The sequence below is a fragment of the Chelmon rostratus genome, chromosome 16, assembly GCF_017976325.1.
Source record: "Chelmon rostratus isolate fCheRos1 chromosome 16, fCheRos1.pri, whole genome shotgun sequence".
Classification (NCBI taxonomy): Eukaryota; Metazoa; Chordata; class Actinopteri; order Chaetodontiformes; family Chaetodontidae; genus Chelmon; species Chelmon rostratus.
This window is the reverse complement of record NC_055673.1, coordinates 25,165,858-25,178,720: the sequence shown is the minus strand read 5'-3', so window position 1 is coordinate 25,178,720 and position 12,863 is coordinate 25,165,858.

Sequence of the window (12,863 nt, the reverse complement as noted above, 5' to 3'; positions counted from 1 at the left end):
GTCAGCCCAGTGTCCAGAGCATAGAGGCTCTACCAGGAGACAGGCCAGTACATCAGGAGATGTGGAGGAGGCTGTAGGAGGGCAACAACTCAGCAGCAGGACTACTACCTAGGAGGAACAGGAGGAGCACTGCCAGAGCCCTGCAAAATGACCTCCAGCAGGCCACAAATGTGCATGTGTCTGCTCACACGGTCAGAAACAGACTCCATGAGGGTGGGGGTTGTGCTTACAGCCCAACACCGTGCAGGATGTTTGGCATTTGCCAGACTACACCAATCTTCACAGATGAAGCAGGTTCACACTGAGCACATGTGACGGAGTCTGGAGACTCCGTGGAGAACATTCTGCTGCCTGCAACATCCTCCAGCCCTCCATGTGCTCGCCAGAGGTATCCTGACTGCTATTAGGTACCAAGATGAGATCCTCAGACCTCTTTGAGACCAATTGCTGGTGTGGTTGGCATTGTAGGGAGGTCATACAGGCAAGTGGAGGCCACACACATTACTGAGCCTCATTTTATTTTGTTTGAAGGACATTACATCACAGTTGGATCAGCCTGTAGTGTGCTTTTCCACTTTAATTTTGAGTGTGACTCCAAATCCAGACTCCATGGATTAATAAATTTAATTTCCTTTGATTATTTTTGTGTGATTTTGCTGTTGTCAGCACATTCAACTACAAGTATTTAATTCATTCAGTTCATATTCCCTTATATAGTATATATATATATATATATATATATATATATATAGCTTCTTCCTTCTCCTTTTTTAAACATGTAGAGACCTTTAATTTATTAATTTCAATGAGAAATGTCATGTGAAAAATGCTTCCTTGCTGATTCTCATGTTCAAAAATAAATTTCATTTCATTCATTCATATATATATATATGAGGATACAGTTATTTGTATTGTATACATCAAAGAGAGGGGGAAAGCCACATCAAAAGCTGCAGGAATTCATCTTCTGCAAACATGCTAAGTAAAAAGACCAAAATAGAATCATACAAAGGTCCATTTTGTTGAGTGTCCTGAGGCCTGAAGCAGTGAAAGGTGCCTGCTACTGGATGTCTGTCTACATGTGTGTTCTGAAGTCAATAGCCTCAAAATGTCAAAGAAAGTTTAATCTCTGCTGCAGACACACCTGTTTCATTCAGACAGGATGTTAGTGAAGGATGCCCTCATAGCCACAACGCTCAGAAAACCCTTGCCAGACAAAGACACTCTGTGTTTCACAGCCAGGATCACAAGCCTTCTCTTTCCACTAGATACAAATATAATGCTGTTATAGATGTTCAAGCACAAAGAAGAAATGTGATGTCCACACAATGACTGAAAAACTGTGCATTTTAACATTATCCTGCTGGACTGCTATGTCATTGGCAGCTGGTAAACTCAAGAATGGATTAGGTTGTCTCACTTAAAACTTGGAAGCTGTAACTTTTGCCATGTTTTAAATGTTACTGTTTTGTTTGTTAGCTTTTTTAACGTGGCACTAACATGTTGCACGGCTTATGTTGATGTTGATGATCGCTCTTTGGCTCTGAGGCCCGCCAACTTATATCAGTCGCTGTTTGTTTCTAGAGTGGGATTGTCGGACGCCATACCGACATAGAAGCTCGCGGGAATGCCCGCTTTGACATGCCTAGTTTATCGGCAGCCACTGTTTGCCACCGCGGCTTGCTGAGCATGAAGCTCCCCTCTCCTCTCCCACATGTGGTCTGACGCGGCTGATCGGTATGTATCGCACATGCCATCCTGTCTCTCTGCTGTCCTCATTAGCATTTAGTTTGTCTTTTATTTTAATTTAGTTTATTTCTGTTTTTATGGCAGATACTACTGGTGGGCTGTGTGATGCTGCTTGTCAGGAACCGCTGCTGTTTTGTGTTTGTTTTGGTTCTATTTTGCTTTGCTTGGTCTCCATCTGCTTTGTCTTTGTTTTGCCTCTGTTTTGTTTGTTGGTTTCTGCTTGCTCTGTGCCTGCTGCTTCGTGCGTTGGTCCCTGTCTGGCTCGCTGCTTGGCCCTGCTCTGCTCTGCCTGGTGCACACTGCTGCTAGCCGTGCCCTGCTTTCGCGTGGCTTCCTCCCTGCCTTGCTCTGTTGGGGGCAGCAACACTGCTGCCATACTGCATGGGTGGTTAGCTTGGAGACCAGACTTGCGCAGCTAAGACTGAGAAGCATGGACTGATATACTCGGCAGCCCTGTTTCTTTAAAACCATATTTTATATGTGCAATTCCCTCTCCCATCATTTGATTAAAGTGAATTAGTTTACTTTTCATTTATTGTGTGTTGGTATTTTTGGTTATGCCATTTTTCTTTAAAATTAAGTTGTTAAACTGTTTGTTTTTGTTTGAACTGTAATTTTGAATTATCTTTGGGGCAAACTATTTTGTTAATCTGGTTAATTCGTGTATTTGGTTGCTGCCAACCCTTGAGAGTTTTGTTTATTGTTTATTTGGTTCATTTGAGTTGACCCCACTAATTTCCCCTCTCCCTTTCAGGTGCTGGAAGCTTATGGTGGCGGTCCTGGTGTCCTGGTGGTGGTGTCCCCCTTCCTGTGTGCCTTGCAACCCCCGGTCTTCATTTTCACCTTTTGTGTGTTTGTGCGTGTGAGTGTCACGAGTGACTCGGGTGCTTCTCTCCTGGGATCCCTCTCACCTTATTGCCCCAGTCCCCCTCCACTGGTAAGCTCCAGCCCTGTCACAGTCCTTCCTTCACTTCATGTCCTGAATGCATGGTATTTTTTTAAATAGATATTTTTATTGAACATTTGTAATAAAGAATATTGTAATTTACCCAGAACCACGGCTCTTGCCTCAAGTAGAACGAACCTGAGTGCCTTGTGTTGGTACCAAGTTAACTATTTCCCTGGGCGAAATTCCCAGGGTGACGTTGTCTGGCTCTCCTGGGCTGTTTCCAAACTTAGCTGTACCTTATCCCATTTGTACGTGTCCGCTCGCCACACTACATTCATTCACTCACCCCCAGCCTTGCCTTCTCTAATGTTTACATGAACTCAACTGGCTTATATAGCCTCAAATATGCACATCCACCTCTTTTTATTGACTTTATTGAAAAAATTTCAGTAGCAAGCAAAGTTAAAAAAATTATAGCCTTATTCTGCATATACCATAAAAAATACAAAGAAACCTCCATGTGGAGGTTCTAGATGCATCAAGAGAGCAACAAACTTCAGGGTGTACGTTCAGTAACTGTGCAAACATGACGTTTACAGACCGGATAAATAGGGAGAGAGAGCAGGAGGAAGAGTATGAGGAGACAGAGTTAGAGGGAAAGACGGCTTATGCAGCTGAGATTACAGGAATGTTGAGAGTGTTTCCCCCTCTTCCTGGTGACTGTTGTGATATGAGAGCCAGTCGTGGGTGTAGGCATTACCCTGACAGACAGAGGAAGACACAAACGCAGCTGCATTCCCTCTTACACCCCCACCAGCATGACGCACACATGCACGCGCTAGAGAGCAGGAAGACTTTCATCAGGTCAGTTTAGGTTCAAAAGGAGGAAAATTCAATATGCCTCTTCTAACTAAAAGTAATGGCACTGTTGTATATCAACCATTCTCATTCACTGACATGAATTGCATATCAGAGAAAATGCCTGCTAACACTGAGGGGGGCCATACCTGAATTAACAAATTTTGTCAACTAACTAATGGCTGGAAATTGGTCAGGGAGATTGGAGAGAATTAATTGGCCGCCAACTCCCTGCTCATGAGCAACAAAGAATTGAAGATTCAGCCAGAACAACTGCTGTGTGCGATACACCATGTCTCCAATATGCCACACAAATTGGAAAAGCAAAGCGTGACATATATCCTGTGTCAGAAGAAGCATTACATTACCTTGACATTCTGTAGACAGGACAAGGAGAGTATGCCAGAGTTTTTACTGCAATGTAAAACCATTTGGACTGAAATGGTGGGAACACACCCCAGTAATGATAAACTGCAACTCATACTGTTCAGAAAAGCAATATTGGCATGCCTAAATCAGTACAGGGTCAAATGGGAGCAAATCCCGACCTACAAGGCTGCAGCACTGAGAAATGGGAAAAACACCTGACTCATTATGTACGGCCAAGTGATGAACAACAAAGATCTCATGATGCAGAGGTTGCTAACAACTCTGAGCAGCTGCTCAAAATACAATTGGACAATGAACGCCGCAAACTAACCACTCCAAAGAAAACACCTCTGAAGCAGTATGCTCAACTAGTCCAGCAGCCAGTTGTCCCACAGCAGAGCCCAGCAGTGTATCAGGCTCCTCCTGCACGGCGTATCCGCCCATGCAGCCTGTTTATACACAGCCTTGGCGTCAGGGACACGTGGTACTGGGGGCGGGCCAGGGAGGGTTTAGGCCAAGAGGACGAGGAAGAGGGATGCCTCAAGAGCAATCTACAATCTGTTATGCTTGTGGCCACTGGCCGAAAATATGTCCTGTATATCCACCTCACGACGTTTATGCAGCTCCACAAGCATATACAGCACAGCCTGCACAACACCAACCTCCCACTCATCAAGCATCTAGCTGCTGCCCTTAGCAGTCAATAACCTAGCACTAGGGCCCCGCAACAATGATCCTATCCTGACGCCTTGGACTGATGGTCATGATTTTGATGATGAATGAGGGGGTCCGGGAACTACAGACAGGGGGTTGGCAGATCCATACCTGTCATTGAATGTGTTGGAAGAGAATTTGCCTTTTCTGGTGGAGCTCCTGTTTGACCAAAGACACTGTTGAACTAAATGGTTTCTCGGGACAGCCAAGTCATCTGCCTTTGACCACTCCACTGTGCACGCTTGTTGCTGGCTGAGTGTTTAAGCACAGATATGTGTCATCTCCAAGTTGTCCTGTGAACTTAATGGGCAGGGACCTGCTAGTGAAGAGTGGTGCTTCCATATTGTGTGGGTCAGACGGTTTGATTGTGACCTTTCCTAATGGACAGTCGTTAATTTGTTCTGTCAACGGGATTCATTCTCACTCACAGATGGGTTTGGCTCCAGACAACTCTCCCGGTGCTGAGGGGCAGTGGGCTGATATCTACTGGGGGTCACCATTCCCAAAAATGATCTGATGCGAGACTGAGACGGGGTGGCTCCATCAGGCTCCATTAGATCTGCAGTGGTCATGTTGCTGACGGCCTTGACTTTGGCGGGATCCGTGGACACACCAGACTCATCAACGATGTGCCCAAGGAATTTCACAGACCTCCTGAGCAGCCAAAACTTCTTTGGGGCCAATTTCAGGTTGTGTAGACGAAGGCGACTGAAAACCAACTCCAGCCGTTCCAGAGCTAACTCCTCAGATGGTGCGAATACCAGCAAGTCATCAAGGTAACAGAGCAGGCTGAGAAAGTTCTGGTCACCTAATATACAAGTCATCATCCTCATGAAGCTGGCCGGGCTGTTGCACAGGCCCTGAGGGAGACGGTTGTACTCATATAGACCCATGGGTGTCTTGAAAGCAGAGTACTTGCGGTCCTCCTCATGAAGTGGCATGTTATAAAAACCAGAGGTCAGGTCCATCGTACTGAAAAAAAGTCAGCTTGGTGAGGCAGGGGATGAGCGTCCTTCAGTGTGCGTCTGTTCAGCCATTGGAAGTCTGTGCACACCCGCAAGTCACCATTTTTTTTCCACACGAGGACGAGGGGTGAGGCAAACTCGCTGCTGGATTTTCTGATTATTTCTTTCTCTTCCATCTTATTAAGAACCTGGCGGAGCTTTTGGTATTCAGCAGGTGGCACACGTCAGTAGGGCAGCCGGAATGGCCTCTCATCTGTGAGCCGTATCCTATGCACAAACCCTGTAGCCTCACCAGAGTCCAGATGAAGGCGAGAGAAGACATCCTCATACTTGATTACAAGATCAGCCAACTTCCTTTGCCAATCTGCTGAGACATCACAGGACTTGAGGTCTAGGTTCCCTAGGCAGACATGCTCTAGCCTCTCCTGTACAGCATTGACATCCCCTGACAGAGTAGATGTTCCAGTGGGCTCGACAGATGTAGCCTGGTGAGAGCAGCTGAGCTCTGGGACCTCCATATCCTCCAGTGCAAGTCAGGTGTGGACATCAGCGAGCTTGGCGTTCCTCCGCAGGGTAACAGGGCGGTCCGAGATGTTAAGGATCTTAAGTGGAACCCCCAGAGAGGAGTCACAACAGTACTGCCTGGGGATATCCTTACATTTTTAGGAAGTTTCCCCCACACTAAGTACTCACTGCCAGCCGGCAGGGTGATGGCTCTGTTGCATCTGACTGTGCCTACTATGTCTGACCAGACCAATGTTCCAGGCCAGCGAGTAGAGAGAGGAACCGTTCAAGTTCATGGTTACCTAAGCTCGATGTTGACACGGCTTCCCAGTAGCTTGCATCTTTCTTGAACTGACGGATTAAATGCCTGATGACATTTGAGCCAATGATCAAATCATCTTGTTGATTCTTAACAACAAAAGTGGGGACTGATACTCTACATCCATAGACTTCTATCTCCAGATTCACCACAGATTTTGGCTTCACACGAGCACCACCACATCCGACGAAAACAACAATGGTCACCTCCTGACTGCTCAGATCTACAACACCAGCTCCGATAAGCTTCTTTTGTGCTTCTTCACTCAATGAGCAGGCCATCGAACCGCTATCTAGCATGGCACGAAGAGTCACTCTGTTCCCAACTGTAGCAGTAGTATAAAAGAGACTGTCACTGCTCCTAATTTTTTGTGTGTTTTGAATAACAACAGTCTCAGACTCATGAGCAGGCCATCGAACCGCTATCTAGCATGGCACGAAGAGTCACTCTGTTCCCAATTGTAGCAGTAGTATAAAATAGACTGTCACTGCTCCTAACTTTTTGTGTGTTTTGAATAACAACAGTCTCAGACTCATTCAAATTCCTAACACTATTGTAAAGCTCAGCTGCATCATGCAAGTGGGAGTTTTCTTCATGAACTGTACGGTCTCCCTCAAGGCACAGGTCATCTAGTTTCCGTGTACCTTGTCACAGGCCTCATTTTTACTTGGACATAAGCGCCTTGTATGACCAGGCCTGAGGCATGTGAAACAGAGACGGGCAGAACGACAGTGGGACTCTGTGATGTGGCTTCCATCATTGCAGACCCGACAGCTGGTTTCATGGACAGAGTGGGCCTGGTTCCGAACTTGTCTGCCACCACGCCGTTAGGGGCATCTTCCATCTCCAACCTGCACTTTCGTTAGAAGCTCCCTGAGCATTGACATCATCTCACCAAGCATAGCATCACCGCCCTGCTGTTGACTCTGTGGCAGCTGGTTCGAGAGTCTGTTGCTGGTTCCGTGGCAAGGGAGGGAGATATGGCTGATGGCTTTGAGGGATTGGGCAGAAAGACTGCAGCTGGTTCTGGGACAAAGAAGGGAGACATGACATGACACATCTCTCCCAACAAACCCACCAGACTGTGAATGAACTCCCATTACACCTCTACCCCTCCCCAAAGGGAAGCGACTGTTTTCAGACTTATCACTTGGCTGAAACCTGCTAGCCATTTTACCATGAAAACACAGAGAAAAATAAAAGACAATAAAATAAAACTTAAATTCTGACTCAGAGGCGTAAATATAAAAAGTTCAGCGAGAGTCCTGTTTAGTCAGTGGGGATTTGATAGTCTAGTGTACCTGACCATAACTTAAACTCCAAGACTGATGATGATCCACCATGAACTTCTTCCATGTAGTCCATGCTGCAACCTCGGTCAGGTGATCTGCGTTGAGCTGATCTTGAATCATGGAGTCACCACCAGTGTCACAGTGAGGAAGAATGGCACACCCACACAGCATTTGCTCTTGCTCTTGCACTGCCTTTATTCTGGAGCTGGTAAAGAAAATTTAACACACAGCACACAGTGGTCATCAACAGCGCAGCTGCAACCTTTGAAAGCTCCAGCCTGGATATATTTCCTTCTTTTCTTTTTTAAAAGACTGGTATAAACACCCATATACACCACAGTGTCATTACAGTCTTTCTCTATACATTATTCTACAAACCAAACATGATCGTATAGTGGTATTATTATATAATATGACCTTACACAGAGCACCCAAGAGCTATTTTATTTAATATTCTAAATAAGCACGCTACATGCTAGTATTGTTTATAGTCATGTTGTATGTGACGGACAGTTGCAAAAACAATTTTAAAACATTAAACAAAGAATTAACGATCGCAACATCGCTCACATGCACGCACCTCCAGCCTGGATATATTTCCTTTGCCGAGTCAACGACAGTGCGCATGAGGAAACCCTATCTGTGCTGTTACATGATTAATCCACCAGGTGGCTCCAAAACTATGTACAGGGCAAGCAAATAAATTTTGAAGAAACTCATGATGGTTATTTTTAACTCTGTTACACATACACTAGTATAGAACAGAACAGAGCCTATTCCTTTTCTTTCTGGATGGAATTCATACCTTCAGTCACCAAACATACATTTCATGAATCTTTTCATTTTGAACTTTGTATTGGCTTAGTCATAGCATCTGCCACTATATTGACAGTGGGACAGTACTCAACCATTGACGGCGTCACGGACAAAATGATACCTGGTGTCAATATGTTTACACATTTGGCGGCAAACTGGGTCCTTTGACAAAGCGATTGTTCCCTGATTATTCTCAAATATTTTTACTTATGCATATTTCTCAATCCCATTCATCAATTGTGTAAACTACAATCTCTCTTGCGTGGTCGCAGCAACACCATGTATTCTGCTTCACAAGTAGATTAAGCAATTGTAGCCTGCTTTTTTTTTTTTTAGATTTCCATTAAATCAGTGGACCTTCATCAGTTAGGCTAAAGCAATAGCCTGTTGTGTTTCTCGGATCATTCAAATTTGCAGCCCAATCAGAATCACGATATGCTACAAGCTTTAGGTTTGTCTCACTTTTCCTGTCACACAATTCACGGTCCAATTTACCTTTCAGATACCTCATCACATGTTTAGCAGCCACCCAGTGTTGTTCATTTGGCTAAGACAAACGTTGTAACAACTTACTCACAACCCAACTTCAATCAGATCTTGTCCACGTCATTATGTAAATCAGACTGCCTACAACCTCACAGTTTTGGCATCAACAGGATAATCAGCATCACAGTCATGTTCAATTTTCTGTTCACATGGGGTTAACCTAGGTTTACACTGTGACATTCCAAACTGTTCAAGAACCTTTGATATGTACCTTGTCTGATTCATTTTCACCATTCCATCGTTCTGTTCGAAATCAGTTCCTAAGAAATGTCTCAAATGTCTCAATCTCAAATTTCATAGCAAGTGTATTCTTCACATCATTCAATAAATCATCACTACTGGTGGCAATAAGTAAATCATCAACCCAAATGACCAGTATTGCTCTCTCTTTTCCAGCTTGTTTTGTGTACACACAGTAATCTGCAGGGTTTTGCACAAATCCATTCTCAGTCAAGTAATCACTAAGTATTTGGTCCAGTTTCTGCCAAATTGTTTCAGACCATAAAATGATTTGTTCAGTTTACAGACCAATTTTTCGCCTGTGGCAGATTTCACCTCAAACCCCTCTGGTTGTTCCATGTATACATCACAATCTATAGGCGCATGCAAGTATGCGGTCTTGACATCCATCTGGTGCAATTCAAGATCATATTGTGCTGCCATTTGTATTAGGATCATAACTGACGTTAAGTTGGCAGTTGGAGAAAAAGTCTCCTTATAGTCTATACCCATCACCTGATTGTAACCCTTGGCTACATACCTGGCCTTGTAAGTTTCTGAGTGATCTACATTAGTCTTAATGGCATAAATCCATCTGCCCCCCACTTCATGTTTACCCTCTGGTAGGGTGGTCATGTATCATTTTCTTTTAAAGACTCAAATTCCTCCTGCATGGCTTTAGCCCAAACCTCAGCTTTTGGTGAACTCATAGCCTCCTAGTATGTCTGTGGCACATCACACATCCTTTAACAAAAATCAATACTGATTGACACCTGGTCATTAGACTGAACATCTGTGACATACTCCCTGAACTCCCTGCCTCCTGCCTAGTCTTGCTATATGCACTGGCTCTGGGTGACACATACCTTCTCTCAGTAAAATCATCCATCATTGTGACCGTCTGGGTTTCCTTTTCAGCTACACTCTTTGTAACGAACCTCACCAATCGATGTTTGAGAACTTTTCAAATTTTCCTTTTATCTGCATTCCCTCTACCAGATCCTGCAACCGGGAAACATCATCATAATTACAGTGACCTAGTATTTTGTGCCAAGTCTGAATGTCATAACAACCATTGCAAAAATCATCAGTTTCATTACTTACAGTGTCCAAGTAGTATAGTCTATTGTGTTCAACTATGTCGAACGCAGCACCAGTCTCATGAATTAGTTCGTAATGGCCTTGCTGGAACTTGATTGAAGCTCAGATGGCTGTCGCCGCTTTCACTGAAAAGATGTCTTGGGGATATGTCGGGACGAACAGCGCATCTCTCAGTGTAGCTTTCACCGTCTTCCCCTCATGGCTCACCAGGTTCACCTCCGGGTCGCCCTTCTTCATTGCCACGTCATTGGCTCTGGTGCCGCCAATTCAATGAAGTGCTTCTCAGGCTGAAACGTGGAGTCGAATTTTCTAAACTTTCCGATGTCTGTAATAATGTGCGATGTGGCTCCAGTGTAGACCATCAGCTTTCCATGTTTCAATCCGCCTGGCTGGAGATGGCTCCCTTTGAATAAATGCATGTTTTTCACTTTGTTCATCAGCACTTGTTTCACTTTGTCTTTTCTTTTGCGGAGGCACTGTGTTTCTTTATGCGTCGCACTTCTGCAATGCCGGCACCATTGCTTCTCCTGTGGCTCTTTTGGGCATGCCCTGGAAATGTGTCCCTTCACTCCACAGTTGTAACAGACAATGATGGAGCCTTTAGCAATCTCTCTCCCTCGTACTGCAGCACTCGCCTTCATCATGTTATCATCTGAGTTGGCACAATATTTCTCTGTGTCCTCGAAGCTCCTTAACTTGGTTTTGAATTCAGCGAATGTTAAATGTTCTTCGCCTTGAGTAATGTGGATAGTAAATGGCTTGTAAGACTCGAGTAATCACCTCGTATCATGGCAATCAACAGTCCGTCATTTAATTTCTCTTCAGCATTTCGGAGTGCTGTTATTGCCGTTTCTGCCCTAATTAAGTAGTCCATAACACTTTCATCTGCACCTTTCTGCAGGGAACTTAGCTCAGTGTACAGGCTAATCACTCTTTGCTTGCCTTTAGCCGCATAGTAGTCCCTTAGTATCGTCGGAGCTTTTTGTTATACAAGAGCTATAAAAAATATAAAAGAAAATATATATTGCCACAAAAGAACTCTGAGAGTAATGCATATATATGTGTCACAGAAAAAGTATATATGTATAGGTTGAGTGCTTAAAAGAGAATGACAGGTAATTGCACAAGATACTTTATGCATTTGATTGCAGGCTAAAGTAAACATAAATCACACATAAGTGCAGAAAAAGAAGTCTGAATATGGACCCAGTGCAGAATGGATGCAGCAGTCTGTCCCCGAAGGAGCTGCTGAGGGCCCCCACTGCATCATGCAGGGGGTGAGAGGAGTTGTCAACGATAGATGTCAGCTTGGCTAACATCATCCAGACGGAAGTCCAGGACAGAGCCAGCTCTCCTGAGCAGTTTGTTCACTCTCTCTCTGTCCCTCTCAGAGCTTCCACAGCTCCAGCAGACCACTGTGTAAAAGTTTGCAGATGCAACCACAGAGTCATAAAAAGTTTTTAACAGTGTCCTACAACTCCAAAGGACCTCAGTCTTCTCGGCAAATGAAGACAACTTTGGCCCCTCCTGTACAGGCCATCTGTGTTGGTGGATGAGTCCAGTTTATTGTTGAGGTACACACAAAGGTATTTGTACTCCCCCATGGTCTCAATGTCCAAACCCTGGATGTACACCGGGTGCAGTCCGTGTTACTTTCCTGTGGAATTAGGGTGCAGCCTAGGCCTAGAGGTTGGAGAAGCGGCTTGTGATGGAAGGTTGCTGTTTCGATTCCCTCACCGGGGGTGGAAAATTTGGGTGTGGTGGTTTCCCCTCCCCCTCCATTAGCTGATGATGTGCCCTTGAGCAAGGCGCTTTAACCCCCAATATGCTCCCCGAGCACCTAAATGCTCCTGTGTGTTTCATTGCATGTTGAATGTGGCATGTGTGTGTTTCAATCACTGATGGGTTAAATTCAGAGAAGTAATTTCCCAGTTTGGGATTGTAGCAACCAAAAACGTAATAACGGCCAATAATGTAACTACTACCAATAACGTAATAATTTTGGCCATTTTAAATGTAATAAAACCAATAATGTAATAACTTGCCAATAATGTAATAAAACCTTTGAGCCAATAATTTAATAACTTTTTGCCAATAATGTAATACGTTATTACATTATTGGCTGGTTATTATGTTATTGGCCTAGTATTTAAAAACCCTTTGAAAATGTAATAACTGGTGCTGATAATGTAATAATATTATATATGACTGTTATTTTTTTTATTTTCGCTGTCAAATATGTCTAGTTTATGCTCAGGTTGATGCCACTGAATGACCACACAGTGACTTCAACACAATTGTGAAACATTTTAAGTGCACTGCATGCCTGTTTCTAATCTACATTGAGATGCAAACTTCTACCATGCTAATTATATGTTTGCAATGGATGATGCTTAGTGTTATCTCCAGAACACTCATAGTCACTGAAGTTGCTAATTAAGTGGCAGCAGAATTTTACCCATTCAAAATTCCAAATTTATTGAGTTTGCTCTAATCCAAGATATGTCCATGCTTGGGACATT